The 16,912-nt window shown below is 43.0% G+C and overlaps 1 protein-coding gene across 1 annotated transcript in view; it reads right to left on the minus strand.

The window, feature by feature from the left end:
- The window catches only part of prickle1b (prickle homolog 1b), a 30,185-nt gene extending 14,711 nt beyond the window's left edge, over positions 1 to 15,474 (minus strand). Inside the window, exon 1 of the mRNA XM_076722480.1 lies at positions 15,251 to 15,474. The gene's annotated coding sequence lies outside the window, so the exon portion shown is untranslated. The remainder of the gene's footprint in view (positions 1 to 15,250) is intronic.
- Positions 15,475 to 16,912: the final 1,438 nt, after the last annotated feature.

Consider the following 16,912-nt stretch of genomic DNA (forward strand, 5'->3'; position numbering starts at 1 on the left):
ACAGTAACAGGTCAGAAAAGCAAAACAAGCTGAAAGCTGCTATAACGCTCCATAAAGCTCAGGTGGCTGATTATTCTCTGTTGGTTCACAACTGCAAGCAACCTCCTTTCCATACAAGTAGCCGCGTGATCCAGTTTTTAATACCAAAATATTATTACCACTTTAAGTGGGCTTCCTCCCCAGTCAGCCTCATCCCTCTCAGGAAATTCTCACGCGGGGCCTCTGTCTGCTAACCCTGTCACTGACACCACCACCCCCTGCCTATTTTGGTCGGCTGAATGAGTGAGAGGAGAGGGGTCCCCTGTCCCCATCTCTCACTTCGGCACAGCATCACAATGACGTTACTGCCAAGGAGCACTTCAATTCAGGAAACTCCTGACTGTCTGGCAGAACTCCAAAATCCAGCATGTGAAAAAGGTGACACCTGCGCTACTAACTAGAAAATGTGGAAAAGATGCACTTATTGTTCAGAAAATTGCTAATAAAAGAGTGCAGAAAAACAATTTGCATATTAAACAGTGGACAAAATACAAAAAAAAAAATCACTTGATATGCGTGGGGAAGTTTAATGTAATTTACTTAGACAAGCTCTGCACCATCCGTCATTGTGAAAGGCTGAAAAGCAGCAACGGCTTCATTTAAACAGTCTAAAATGACAAATGAGTTTACTCAATTGTCCAGCAGACAAAGACGCCCTCTCCCCTGACAACCCCACAAAGTGACTTGCAGAGAGGGCAACAGAGCTGTTTGTCATATGCCAAAATACCTGTTACAAATGAGAAATGACTCCATTAGCTAACTAGCTAGATAGAGTGAGAGACTCTGTGCATAGAGATGGGACTGTCCATGTTCTTTGCCAGTGCGGCCTTCTTTCCAGGCATGCCAATGCATATTTGAAATTGAATGAGAGGAGAGAGGGGAGCTTGGCAGTCCAATCAGAGGGTAAACCTTTCAGAAAAGCTCTCAAGTTTTCCAAGGGTCCTGGCACTGCTCTGCAAAAGCCACTTTGTGTTTAACCCTCCGCAAGATGTGCATCAAGTTTCCTGAGATATTTATCTGGATATACGTTTTGAAAGCTCTGGATATCCTACATCAGACAGACGGGTAAAGAGGAAAACCTCTATTTTTGGGACAGACAAGTGCTTAATTCAGATGACGAGAACAGACAATGAAAGTAGACAATGAGTGGGTGAGGAATGATCTGGTGTGAATTGAGGACAGGTCAGAGGATGAGTGTCTTTGTCCCCGACAATGGGCAGATATCAGTCCTTCAGACTTGTGGCCATAGACCCATGGTTCTCTAGAAAGCACAAGAGGACAGATGACCTTGCTGTCTCCTCTGCTTCCTCTATGAAGAGAGAAGGTGCAACAGTGCAGAAAGTTCTTTAAATGAAGCCTTATTGTTGGTGTTGAAGGTGTCAGTTTGGTTCATCGTGGTCTTGGTCTTGCATTTTATTTCTGGATCCATGGAGCCCATCCATGGGCTTTCGAATTTGTAGCATCACAACTTAACTCTCTAGCTATCTTCTGTTCCTTGCTTTGCAATATAAACTGGGTTTTTAATGGGTCTTAGCCATTATCAGGCAAAGACATCATGTATCAGCACTCTTTAAAGCCATTGGACATGTGCTGAATGGATGATACCCTGGTCTCATTCAAATGTCTGACACTGATGAGCAGGAACGAACTAATGGAGGGTTTATGCAGTGGCCTTTGACACTGGCGCTTGCAAATACAAACACATGATGCACCAATAGCACATGTGCACACATGCACAGTTTCACCAATAGCTAGAACTGCTTTAAATTTGTCCTGTTTAATGTCAGAAAATGGCAAGTACTCTGTTATCTTAAATCGTATCACTTCACTTGCAGCTTCACATTTCACAAGCAGCTATCTGAGACTGACAGATCCACCCACAACTGTCCTAGGACAGAGAAACATGCTGACTTTAAATGAAAATGAATCTGATTTCATGGAGGAAACTTTGGCTGATATCCAGTATTATTTAAGAGGATACTATTGGCCAAAAATATCGGCCTAACCTTAAGCCAAGTAAAGTCAGAAGTAATTTGGACAGAAATCTTTTGATCAAGTCTCTCAAAGGACTTTCTGAGCATAATTTTCTTTCCTTGGCAAATGCTTTGCACCAGAGTTCAGACAAGATCTAGTGGCCTTTTCTATACTTGAAATCTAAGACCAGGTCTGGACTACACACTGACTGCACACACACACACACACACACACTCTTACACATACCAGGCACACTTACTCACTCCGTCTGGCTGCACATTTCATTTATCTATTGGAACAGAACTCAACTGGTAATTTGGCCTTTTCCTAACCTTTACTGTGCTGAGCAGACGTGCTCTTTTCTGCAGTGATGTGCTTCATTTTCATTTATAACAGTCATTCACACCTGGACTCTACTGCCAGGACTGTCTTTCATCCCCAGGAGGCAAGAAGGGGTTTAACTGATCCCTTCAAATGTAAATATCAGGGGAGACATCCCTCTGGTTGTTCAAAACAGATATCAACAAGGACAGTGACATGTCCCAGCATGTTGCGGGACAGTTTGTCCCAAAAAAAAAAAAAAAAAAGCCAAACAGAACAGAAAGCTCAAGCAGCGCATGGAGACCATTCCTGATGTTTAAGTAGCGTGAAGTACAAACACCTGATGAAATATCTAAGATTGTGCAAATAGCTCTTCTGCACGGGATTATAAGCAACAATGGCTTTGAAGGCAAACACTGTCTTGCAAATGTTTTGACATTTTCAGGACAATTACTTCATTCAATGGCAACTTTGTAATCCATGTGCTAATCTATGTTCATATAATCCTGTTAAATGGAAGGGTTGGGAGGTCACAGTGGTCATGCAAATTATCAATGAGTAAACAGAATTTGGAGGAAAAACAGACACAATGACAATGTCATCTTGTTCGCTGACAGCCGCAGTTGACCATCAGCGGCCATGTTGTCTGTTTCTCGGTAAGCTTGAAACTAACTGAAATTGGAAAACTGGCACACTTTTGTCTCAAATACTTGCTTGATGTGTTCAGCCTCTTTCTTGCATTGTTAGTAAGTTCCCCTGTAAATTAGTGTGATAACCGCACCGCCAGTGATTTTCACTGTTGGCACATGCAGCTACATTCAGGAACATTTCTGTCTTGCGCTCTTTAATACACCGCTGGTGTAGATCGGGATTCAGTGTGGATTCAGATATCTAATCAGTGACTATTTACGTGCTTTTCCCTGAAATGTTATGAGAGATGGGAAACTGGCGGTACAAATTTCCCTGAGTATCGATCCCTGCTCCCATTCCCCATGCAGGAAATGTTCCCGAACATTTCATGGATAGACTGTCAGGTGACAAGAACAATCTTGAAAAACTTCCTAACACAACAAGTAATGCTACTGAACGCAAGCTGACAAGCCCAGACAATTAAATCACCATGTAGGTATTTCACTGAAAGTGAAACTTGGTTGTCTGGTTGTCCTCTGCAAGTATATTTCAATTTTTTGTCCTATGGATCCTCCACACATAGCTTTAGAAATAAATACATCGATATTTCCGCTATGCATCTTCAATGTCCTGCTTACACAGGCCATGTGCGCAATGGCTGACAAACCAGCTCACACACACATCTGCTTCACAAAAAGACCTCAGATCCGTGTCTCAATTCACATCCATTATGACTGGCCATTCAACCCCATTCATCCGACAGACGCCTCTCTGCGGCCTTTCACACCAGGAAATGGATCTTTAGCCCTCGCTAACAAGGCCCACCAGCTCGACTCGCTGCTGCGGATCAGGTCCGTGGAAGTGCTGCTCAGTGGTCTCACCAGTTTGGTGTTAATATTCCCTGACACACCCAGGCAGAGTGTGATTTAAGTTTCTGGTCATAAAACCCTCTGCGGAGATTTGTTAACCACTGCAGGGTGTTACCTACACACCTCTGGGACAATGGGAGCGGCTATAAAAGTGCTGTAAAATTCAGGAAATTGTCAGGTAACTGTGATGGGAGCTGAGGTGGATTGGGTTGGGGAGCTTTAAAAGCTATGATTCCTCCTGTTCAGAACTTGGCTTTCAAGTAAAACTCAGAGTGGGCAGTCCAGTTTTGATGTTGATCTATTTTGGTTGGAGGGTCAGTTCACCTCTTTGGTCAAAACTATTGGATTGATAGCCAGGAACTTCTGTAGACATTTATGATGACCAGAGGATGAACCTTAATGACTGTGGTGATCCCATGACCTCTATCACGTTCCTCTGTTGCCACCATGATTTTCAGAGTCTATCTTTAACTGACCCTTCTTTTACAAGTGTACTCCTTGACTAGACAGGAAACCTCTGCACATGGACCTTGCATCTGCAGCTTGTGTTTGTGATTTCTAACAAGATCAATAAAGCTCTCTGCTTACGGGCTGGAAACTAGAGCTGACTTCAGTCACTGCCGTACATCCAACAGATGCCATTACAAGTTCTATTCATTCTCTTCCAAAATAGAAGGTATCTCATTTTGGATAAATCGTTGCAAAATGGAAACAATCGCTGCCTCAATGCAGCTACTGTTCAGCCTTACATGTGTATCTGTCAATCTTTATTGTGCTTTTGGTTCTGCCTATATCCCTGCATATGTAGCCAATTATTCAGACATTCAAGTGGATTTTTCTGGAAATCCCTTCCCTACTCACAGGCTGATTAGAGCATGTTGAGGAACAATGCTGTTTCAGTGCTAAATGGGGTTGTCAAAAACAGTACAAAGGCGTTTCCCGTACATGTCGAAAGATAACTTATTCATTATTATGATTATTATCATTATTTTGGATGATTTGGCAAGGTTTTCCTCCCTTAAACTGCTTAATACGTGTCATTACCTGAATCGGACTGCATGCAAGTTGAGATGGTCCCTGCAGGCTAAATTGTCTTGCCAAACCAAAGTGTCCTCTTAGATACAAACTGTTTCATCAGGCAACTGGGTTGTATATCCAGCGTGGAAAAACAACTGATAATAATGATGAAATATATTATTCTACGTTTCAAAATAATGGTAACCTACATAAAAAGATAAATACTTGTACTTATTCCACTGTGCAATATCTATCTCTCTACAATCACATTTTATGCCAACTTGCATTACAACATTTAATTGTTGATATGTATCTATAACAAAAAGAGACTCCAAAATATGTGACTTGGGAATTAATCAATGATGTACTGCTTCTATAGATCAGTATTTTTTTTAGTAACACCACATACAAGTGATGTTTCAGCTCTCTTCTTCTCAGACAGTGCATGGTGTTTGTAATAAATGGTACACCTTGGCAGCAGTGCAGAGTGTACACAGTGTTCTTCCCGCTGTGTTTATATTTTTGTCCAGCACATTCGAGCACTTGAGGTGTGCATGCAAACGTTTTACCTGCCAAATCTAATGAATTCTTGATTTTGGTTTAATCGTAGGGTGAGCCCCCCTCGATCTTACTCTCAATGATAAGCGGCGCTAAAATAGGCAGCTACATTTAACAGACTTATTCTCAACTGGCCATGGTGTGATAAACCCTTTATAATACCTGGAATCTGCATGAAATAAAGGGATAGTTTTCACACACTCTTACCATGTCAGTGACCAGCTGGAATATAAGTGAGAAACACCACCACAAACCCCTAATACGTATTCCGAAACAATAGATTAACAACAGATTGTGATTACAGTGAAGTGTGTGCATGTGTTGACTGTTCTACTCATGTGGGGACATGAATGTGTTTACACAGTCAGGTCAAGCTTAGAGTAAGGATAAATTTAGGTTAAGGTTAGGGTTAAGGTTAAGGTTATGGTTAGGCAGGTAGTGGTTAGGTGGTGAAAAGTCCCCAGCAAGTGAATGTAAGTCTATGTAATGTCCTCAAAAGTGATGAAAACACAACAGTGTGTGTGTGTGTGTGTGTGTGTGTGTGTGTGTGTGTGTGTGTGTGTGTGTGTGTGTGTGTTTGAAGCATCTCCCAGGCTGATGCGATCGCACTGCCACACACACACAGTGATAATCCTCTACAAAAGAGAAAGAGCAGGCTGATATTTATAACTGTAACGGCGGTGAGCGATGGGCTGATGATTAAAATGAAAAACGTCAAGAACCAGATTGTCTTGTTCTTGTTGACAGGGGAAAGATATATGTCTCTTTAGCTTTGCTACACTTGACTGAGTAAGAAAAGGACAGCGTTCACGTTTGACCCACTGATGTCAGGCCAACAAACTGTAATACTTCAAATAAAAGACAAAAAGTGCAATATTCTTGCTAAAGTCACAAATAAGCAGTTATTTAGGCCACAGATGTAAAGCTGACAGACACTAAAAGATAAGAAACCAGTTCCCCTTGTTCTTGTTAACAGGAAAATAAAAGTTGACACACTCCAGCTGCACTCGTCAGAAATAAACTTGTTTTTTATTTTTACTGGCCTGAGCGATACTTTGAACTGAGAATGATGCAGCACTGCTATTGCCATAACGTGCAGTCCTTCCATCAATCTGTGAATCCGTCTGACTGATTTACAGTGTGTCACATGTTTCAGCCAAAACAAACAGATAAGTCAGAGCTTTTAATGAGTTGTGCCACTCAGACTAGATAGAAGCATCGCTTATGAAAAACACCCCCCCCCCAAAAAAAAAAGAAAAAAGAGAGAAACAAATGTAAAAACAGCTACATCTGATGACATATCATGCAAAACAAGGAGCAGCATTGCATCATATTTAATATGGGAAAGCTGTATGTGTGTGTGTGTGTATGTGTGTGTGTGTGTGTGTGTGTGTGTGTGTGTGTGTGTATGAATCCCCCATGAATTCTGAATAAGAGATAGATGTAGGCCAGGGATTGGGGTTGTGTACACAGAGGCTTAATGACAGGACCCCGGAGGGATGGCACATCAGTCAAGCGGAACAGACAAACACACACTTATACATATACACACACACACACATAAACCGGCTGTGTATTACACAACCAGCACCGACACTTTCCCATAATTTAGCACTGGAAACACAACAAGAGCTGGGAACGGCGGCTCTGACCAAGTTCGCAGCCTCGGGCACTTTGTCACACGCGGGCTGCAGTTTGGCCTACATGCGGCTGGCACAGTTCTCAAGACAGCGTTGTGTCAGGAAAGGGCGTGTGTGTGAAACCATATAGCCTTTAGTTCCAATAGCTCATTCCCAAGGTGCTTTTTGTTGAGCTTCATATGGGTTACTGAGCCAGCGATTGAGAGAGAAAGAGATTTTTTTTTTTGAAAAGAGACGGATAACAAAACAGCTGAGCGATATCAGCTTAGCTCAGCACGGCAACGCTAACATTTTGGTGGCGGGTTTGGATGCCACAAGGGCGACAGATATCGAGGGGATGTGTTATATGAAAGTGGCTTTGAGCTCTGTGCTTAAATAAACTCACTATCACAGGGAAAGTGGCGTGACTGGCCATTTTGCGGGGTGTTTGCCTCCCCTCCTCTCCCAGGCACTGTGGTTGAATTCGGCCGGGCAGCCGCTGTTGGCATTCCACACTGACCCTCGAGTAGCGGGCCTGAGGTTCATGGGTAAACAGACAAACCGTTTGGTGGGCTCGCTGTGTAATTTTGGAGCCTGTCTTACCCTCTCGCCGCCTGTCTTTCTCATCCAACCCTCCCCCTTGGCTTCCCTCTCAGCCAGCCATATCCTCAGTTGGCCTCTCTGTTAATTCAGACCTACCTGACAGTTCTGACTAAAACCTTCTGGGTTTACTATCTGTCCCGCTCGGCGACAGGCTCAGCTCTCTAAACACACACTGAAGACTAATCTGCAACAGATGGGAGACGGACCGGGGAGGAAGTAGTATAAAAGGATATACAGCATATTTGTACCCCTCTGAACCAAACGATAGGGTTTCAGCGAAGTTCCGAGCAAAGCCGGAGGAGGAGGAGGAGTTGTAATGATGTGCACTGCGGCAGCTCCCAGGGGCTTAACTGGACATATTACTTGGAGATATAAGCTGTCCATCCGCAACCAGATGTCTGAAAGGCCCTGAGGGGGATTCTTGAAGGCTTTCTCTAAAGGGAACATGCACACGCACTCATTCACACACTCTAACAGCTATATGTAAAGCACTGAATAAACAAAAGCATATGGAAACAAGCAAATGTGCACGGATACATATATGTGTACACACATAAACAAGCCCGCACATGTTGGATTTCACGGGTGGCTGGTCCGGGATAATGAACACCTTGGCCCCCCCAGTTTACTGTCTGGTTTTTGAGGTCATTAGTGTAAACACAAAAGACATTTATTTACTACCTCATTAATGCAAGTGGCAATTTAAGCTCCCTTTCTCTGGTGAAGAAAAAAAAAAAAAAAGGAGCGGATGGATCTCACAGTGCCAAAACCCAGACAACTGTCAAATCACTGTTTGTATTGGTTTTGCGACAAGCACTTGGAAAGCCCCGAGCTTTCATCAGCTAACCACCACGGGTGAATATCTGTTACATTCTGCCTCTCTGAGAGGGAGAAGAAGTTGTCCTCGCTGAAGGCCACGCTGCCTCTTGCTTACTTGCCACAGAGCACCACGGCACTTGGGGGCTTTTTAATGGGGGGTACGGGTTATATAAGCAGACAATTTACCTATTATAAGAAAGTGGATGCTTCAATTTGAGGAGTATGTACCATCCAGATATGCTTGGCACATTTTTGTGCACAAACAAATGTAATTTAAACCTGCAATAACAGATTTTTGGCCACTTGTTTGGCAGCTGTGAGCACACTACTCACATTAGCACCTTGTAAGTTGATATGTTGAACATGCAAGCACAAAGTTGCCTACTTTCACATCCACTAGATACAGAGGAGCATTGCCATCCATTTGGGGTTGTGTTTTTGGCCGCCTGGCAAATGTAAATTCATAATTCACTCTTCTTTAAGTTCTGTTTTTGGTCTCCACCAACTCCTGAGGAAAGTATTTAGCTTCTTAGCTGCTAAATGCTCCACTACTCTCCAGCTAGTTGCTAACTTTGTCTGCTCTTTCATGCTCTTTGCTTCCTGCTGTGGCCGAAAATTCCTATGAGAGCTGTGAGAATGAAGTAAAAGAATACATTTGCGGACCAGAAAAACCAAACGAGGAGCAAAAGAAAACCAAGACACTAAAACACTCGGTAGGGCAGATTTGGGCAAGAGATCTCTTCCGTAGATTCGTCACTATGATTGACCACTTTCAAATTTGTTTAAATGTTATGATGAAATCTAATTTATAGCAGCTTTAATGTGCATTTTGTAGTGAAAGCAAAGCACTCCTGTGAGTGCTGAGGAAAAAGCAAATGTGAAGCTTTTGGCAAATTTGGTGAAAATCCTGTAATTTTCCCCACCCTCATTTACACAGTATTTATCACAACAGGCCATTTCCTGACTCCGAGTGGCATCAGATTGGATGTAATCCTCTGGGATGGTGTGAGGCAGCGTGGAGATACAGTGACAGATAGGGCATGTCTCCTGAGACTCCTGCAGACAGGCGACCACCCAGCAACCGAGTGTTTATGTAAATGTCAACTAAATGTCTCATCACGGGGACATCTTGATGAAATTGTGCAACTTACATTTGTCCAAAAAAGCTTCAATTCTTCATCTGCTTCTGTTTATTGAAGCGGCTTGATTCGTTCATGGAAAAAACAGAGCTGGATTCATGAGAACATCCCGTGTCTTCCGAGGCTTCATGCATATTGGAAGAGAGGTGAAGTGGGAGACAGAAATGCAGGGAGGAAAGAGCAGACTGTCTCCGATTAGGCCTGAGTTGAGACATTCTGCTGAGGAGCTCGCCTTAGCCTCAGGAACACACTGTCCAACACATGAGACCACATGAGACCAATTTCAGGAGGGCAGGCAGGGGCAAAGTTTTCTTGATGCAAACATCCAAACACCAATCTCAGACTCACATATAAAATGCTTCCCTGTAGATCCATTTTGGAATATTTATGAACAATTCTAATCTTTGTTTTTGGCCTGGTTCTGTTTTTGAATTCAGCTATTTTTAGTCAACCGTGGTCGGATAATGGATTTCTTTCTTTTATCCATAACATACTTTATTTTCATGCCAAAAAGATTAGGTGTCATTTGCATTTCAGGGCATTTTTCAAAATCTATTCTTTGCATGATGCAAACATTTGCAAGTCTTCACCGTCTTGATGAAACGAGACCATGTTTTTGATCACATTCACTCTGCTCACGACATGACTGTTGCATGTAAACCGTGTATCTCTGAAATGTCAGCTTTTCACTAACAACAGAGGGATTGTTTTCAGTTCTGCGGTGATGCATTTTTGACATTATCCCGTGGATTTAGAAAAGGGTGGTCCCTCATCTGAACACATGAAACCACCAAACATCAAACTGTGAAACATGATCACCGAAATTGGAATTAGGGAGGTTTTTGCATCACAACAGCAATATTGTATGAACGATGTCGCACCCAACAAACCAGAATCTGTTATGGAGACCTTTTATGTTTTTCCCAATCAAAAACAAAACTGAAAGCTATCATTTGTGTTCTGCCTCAGGGTGGTCATTTGACTGGGAATAATTACGTGGTTGTTTTGTGCAGCAATCTTGTCTTCCTATATGAGACTTTGCTTCTATCTATATGGTTTACCTTTACTTGAGCTTTAAAGCCTTTTAATTATTATCATCTAATAATCATCACCTTTAATGTCTCCATAACCACTGCGGCTGGCGACTGGCAGTGTCTGGGCAGGTGTGTGTATCTGTGTGTGTGAGTGGCTTTAATCATCATCAAATAGAGCTGTGTGTATAGGTAATTAAGGTGGTGCCAAATCGACTCTCACTCGGAGGCACGAGTCAGGAACTCTCAACAACACCTCCGTTTTGCATCGCTTAGCAAGTGCTGCGGGCAACTTTATTTCAGCTGTGCTGCAAGTTTTGACACAGAATTGACTGCAACTCCCTCTCAGAGTCCATTACTCAGTGTCTGATATTCTTCTAAGCCCTGGATTACTTTTCCTCCCCACAAGCTGACCATAATACCAGGCTTGTGGAGCCAATGCGGCCTGCAGGGTTTGGTCTGTAACCACTCAATGAGCACAAGGATCACGATTAGTGTTTGTAGATCAAGGACTGCAGTCCCTGCCCCCCCAACACACACACATTTACACACCGCACCCTTCACCTCCTCAGCCTAGCTATGGTTTATGGCTACTGTAGGCCAATATACATACACAATATTAGCTTGTCTTTCTCCATTTACAGTGTAATATTTCCTTCGAGCAGCAACAACCTAGCAAAGAGTCTGAACAGACATTTCCATCACATGCAGTGAAATTGTATTGATTTAGATGCAACTAATGATTATTTTCATTTTCAACTGATGTCTTATGTAGATGTTTAGTCCATAATTGCTCAGAATGCTAGCTGACATCTTTAGTTTGCTTGTTTTGCTCGAGCCACATTTTAACATATAATGACACAAACCATAGAAAAGCAGTGATTCTGCATCTTTTCTGTGACCAGTGTTGCATTTTTGCTTGGTCATGGTTGGTCCCAGCACTGGCTATATGTAATCACCCACTGCACCAGAGATGAGGCTGCTGATAGCTGGTATAACTTGGTCATTGTGTAAAATTCATGATATTACCTCAAGACTTGTTTTTTCTAAGAAATTGTCATTGTTCACTGTTTTATTTAGCCCGTTCACTGATTGGTCCTTCACTGTTTGGCCCTTCACTCACATCTACAGGGGATAGCTCCTTGGCAAGTGTGTGTGTGTGTGTGTGTGTGTGTGTGTGTGTGTGTGTGTGTGAGTGTGTCTAAATGTGTGAGTGTATGAGGGTGTGTTTTCTGAGGTTTGGAATGATTTACACAACCCCACACTCGATTAATTCCAGTATGACAGCATAAACTTGCCTGTGTGTACACATGTTGATCTGAGGTATAAGGCTGACAGAGGCGCACAGACAGAACAGTGTTGGCTTACTAATAGATGGAGGTCTCGCTTTTTTTTTTTTTTTTTACAGACACACACACATGCACACACACTTCACATTCATGTTTATGTTTCTTGATGGTTCCATTTATTTAATCTAATGCCAATCTGTGCTCCAACTCAAACACTAGGACAGAAGAAATCTGTGAATGTGCATGACCCCCCTGAACCCGAGCCAGCCTGCAGCAAACCATCGAAAGAGCACACATTATTAGTTTATGTTTATAACATTAAGCCCTGTAAATGTGAGAAACTGCTCTCAAGCACAATTTATAACTGGGGGGAACAGAAAAGCATCACTTTAAGCTAACCAAGGCTTTAAGTTACCCACCATCAAGTGAAATTTTCAGAATTTTGTCTCCACGTTGTTTTAAATGCGACAACCTCCTTTTGAATCGAATCAACTCTGCCTCAAACAGAAAAGGTGAAACACGGCACATCTTGAGCTCTTCAAACATTTTTACTGCTGTGATCAGAGGAGGTGTTTTAACCGAGTGGCCAATGGCTCTAAATCCAGAACACCCTTCGTCGCTGAGCAAAAAGGTTTTCCAGGAGAGTGTCCAACAATATCAAAACAATCTCCAGGCTGGATTTCCTCTCTGGCACTCAAAACCCCGCTGGAGAATGAGAATCTGGGTTGCATATGAGAAAATGAAGACCCTCTAATCGAGAGACACTGCACTGAAAAATGAGTCTGTCAGTTTAGAATTTGTCCATAAACAAAGTGTCAGCGGGGGCCTCAAAACAGCCATGCAACAAGAAGTCAAGGATGCATTCATAATCTGTCCACATCCCCTGCCAAAGCCAGGCTCATAAATGTGTGACGTTACATGGCCAGTCATCGTCTGTCTTTCGCTGAAACCTCAAAGGTCATCTTCTCCAGAGCTGCTTCACATCCTCCCTTCTGATTCACATCCTCCTCAGCCACAACATCTTCCTCCTCTCTTCGCTTTGACGTGTTTAAACAAAATCAACCTTTTCACCCTGGCTCTGTTATTTGCGAAGCTAGCAACAACCTTCAAACAAACTTCACCATTGAGGACATAAACGCTAATTGAGCTGGCTTTGGGGAGATACTCTTATTTGCTTTCTTGCAGAGCACGAGATGAGAAGATCGACACCACTCTCATGTCTGTGTGCTAAATACGGCAGCTAGCTTAGCTTTGCACAAAAACTGGAATTCTTGGGAATAAGCTTGCCTGCTCTGATGTCAAAATCCACCTATCAGCACGTCTAAAGCTCATTCATGAACAAGTTATGTCTTGTTCATTTAATTTGTACAAAAACCAAAGTGTAAATACGACACTTAGCGGTTTTATGGTTGATTATGTGTCTGGCTATTTCTTGGCTGGGGGTGGTTTCTGGAATCTCTGCCTGGTGAGGGTTAGGGTGACTAACTCCAGACTTGTATATAGATTAAATGAATATCACATAACGTGTTAATTAATGAGCTTTTTCACTGTTGAACAGAGTCTGGCTAGCTGTTCCCCCATTTCAAGTATTTAAGCTAAGCTAAGCGACTGCTGGCTCTAGCTACATATTTAAAGTACAGACATGTGGAAGCAAATACATGCTTTTTCCAAAATGTTTCACTATCTTTAAACTAATTCTACTGCTGCACACAAGCGACAATGGATGATAGCTATTACATGAAGTGTAGAGACAAAAGGCTCTGTTCAGCATCCAGTAAAAGCATAGAATGGATGTTATGTTCCATCGTCGAGTCAAGCATACCGATTATTTCAGCTGCTACTGCCTGACTTGACTCTCCCATGTGGCTCAAATGGCTGACCAATTAACAGCAGCTTAACTCCTGGTTCCAAACACCTCTCTCTCTCTCTCTCTCTCTCATCTCACTCACTCACTCACTCACTCACTCACTCACTCACTCACTCACTCACACACACACACACACGCACAGAAGCCCACAACAGACATGCAGATCCACGAGCACTGGCGCCCAGTACCACACACAGACAAGGACACACACACACACACACCTAAACACACCTCTATACACACACACACACACACACACACACACATACTCATTAACAAAGGCTTAGCATTGCAGCGTGTATACCCCCAGCAAAGTGTAGCATAGTCTGGCGGACTGGCCTCCCACAGAGGGGGAATACACCTCAGTCACCTGATCCCCGGCTGCTCTCATCCTGGATCAGCTAACTACACAGCAGTTTGTCACTCAAGCGCAGCGACCAAGCCTGCATGGCGTGCAAACTGCACATAGAGAACAGCCTATTTCAAAATGCTAGTACTTTTCAATTTAAGAGACTGACTAGATTTCAGTAAACAAGCTTTCTTCCTAGATTTAAGAGTCAGAATCAAAAGCTGCTCTCAGTGCAGCATCTTTACAAATCTCTTCCACCACTAGGTGCCACCACTGACTTTAATACAGATAACACAGCACTGAAAAGACCATCTTAAGACTTCCCTATACAAAACTCACATTCAGTGTTTCAACATTTTTCTTTATTCTTTTTATAGAAATGTTCATGCACGTTGAAACAACATTCTGTATCTCAGACAAGACAGATTGGTGCCATGGTATGGAGAAAATCACCCATAAGCTTGAAACAACTTGATTGTGGTGAAAGAAAGGCAAGCACTTCAAAGTTTGTTTAAAAGGTATGATTGGATATGAGAAAGCGCTTTCTTTGGTTAATTGTTCTGTGCGGCTGAAGTGATGTGGCTTCACTTTGACATGTTTCTGTGGGTCTGGGCTGTGGTCTGTCAACACTGATGCGATTCTGGGGAGATCAAGAGCTGGATGAGAAGACTCTGAGTGAGCACGTAGACAGACCGAGAGAGACCACCTGAGTGACAGGCAACAGCTGAGTTCACACATCTGGAAACCAAAATGCAACCCCTCCATGACGCGCGTCTTTACGCACACGCACTCTCCAAACTAAAAAAATCCCCCCTACTCAGCCACAGTTTTTCACTTTTTTTCTCTCTTCCTTCAGGGAAAATGTCTAACAGAGCCTCGACTATCGCTTTGTTTTCTCGCTTTGGTGTGTCTGGCCATGAAGTAATGGAGACACAAATCATTTCCATCTCCGAACCTTGTTGCTGCATGATGATTCCCAGCAGATGGAGGCTAAAACAAGCCTCTATGGACTTGACATACAGCTTTTATTCATGATTCAACACACACCCATGTGCACTAAAGCAGCAAGGTTGCAATATTTAAAACATTAGAAAATCATTGGAATACTTCTGAGCGTGACACTCACCTCTTACAAGCAAAAAACTTGGTCCGGGGTCGGGGCTGAATATTCCGTTTATCAGAATAAAATCACGACTCTGGAGGCATCCGGGCTGACGACATCCAAACAAACAGCACTCAGCGCCGCTTCCAGTCCTGACTCAGCTCGAGGGATGGAGTCTTTCAGTGCATGCTGGATAGAGACACAGAGAATGGGACGTTCACCAGGGTTGAGCGCTGCGCAGCTCTGGCACAAAGTTAAAGCGTCGAGAAATGACATTAGCGCTGCTCTGCGCCTATTGGCTTAAACATGAACCCCCCTCCTCCTCCTCCCTCTCCTCCTCCTCCTCCTCCTCCTCCACCACACACACACACACACACACACACACACACACACACACACACACACACACACGCCTCCCTCTCCTTCTCACTTACAGACACACAGCTTATACATCCATCATTTTATGGATAGATTTTGGAAGCATAATCAAGTCCACATGGTCTATTTTTGAAAAAAAAAAAAACAAAAAAACAAAAAAACATGCGAGGTTCCCATTAGAGTTTAAGTGTTAAAAATACCATAAAGTATAATTCGGTCATTGTGAACTCATTATGGACCACAACAGAGGCTCTGCAAATACTCACAGGAACACAGCAGCAGTTACGTAATAAGATGTGCTTGGGTTCACCTCATCTTCATAAATTACACACAAAAGTTTTATGAGAAATGCTTGATTGAAATAGATTGACTGTTACATCAGATTTATCCAGGTTTTGGAGGTGGTTGGTGAAAGTCAGTTTGGCTTCCTGTCTAGGGCCTGTCTGTCATGCTGTATGTTCACAGGCTACACGTATGCACCACACAGTGGCCTCCTGTCACCTTGTCATGATGCGTGGTCGTGTGATGTGCTGTGCAGTATGTTATCCCAAGCCCTGTCTGATATAGGAAACCACATGTATGTGCAGTATTTCAATTATCCAAAGTGGCTCTCTCTACTTGCAAACTCAATAAGCCATTAATCAAATGCACAAGTGAGCGAGTCAGAGGTTCACCAGCTGTTTTCTTGGTAAGTGTCTGACAGTGATTTCGCCTCCATCAGCAGCAGGATGCTAAACCACCCTGTGCTGCAGTGGTCAGTGTACAGTAGGAAGTGGTTGCACTGGGCAGGTCAGGTGGGGGTCTGTGGCTGTATGGAAGTGAGGGAAGGTGCTGCTGAATGTTCTGCAAATCCTCATCTGCAGAGATTAAGGTTAAAAAATAAGTTTGCCCTGCTCTCACTGTTGCTGGTGAAGTTTAATTTCTTCACCAATGGCTGTAAGAAGTAATGTGTGAAACAGACAATCATACATATAGTACATTAAAGTATAATCAAGAGACTTTTTTACAGGCAGGAAAAGAAGTCCAAGGCAATATGACAATGTCTATCTGGCTGTTGGGTTCACTTGCCTTGCTTCTGATCTCCACAGTGTTGTTGATGGCTGATAGAAAATGAGATTGCTTTTTCACAAACAGGAGGTGCAGGTGGCAAAAGACGGGCATGACAGGAAGAGGTTGAGAACCACTGATTTAGATCAAGCATGAATCCACCAGAGCATCAGTTAAAGTATTAAATAACTGACCTGGAACTCAGTGTTAAGAGCATGATAACACTGGAGCTAGACTGTCTGTACAAAAATATACCCAATG

Source organism: Chaetodon auriga, chromosome 22, assembly GCF_051107435.1.
Source record: "Chaetodon auriga isolate fChaAug3 chromosome 22, fChaAug3.hap1, whole genome shotgun sequence".
Lineage (NCBI taxonomy): Eukaryota > Metazoa > Chordata > Actinopteri > Chaetodontiformes > Chaetodontidae > Chaetodon > Chaetodon auriga.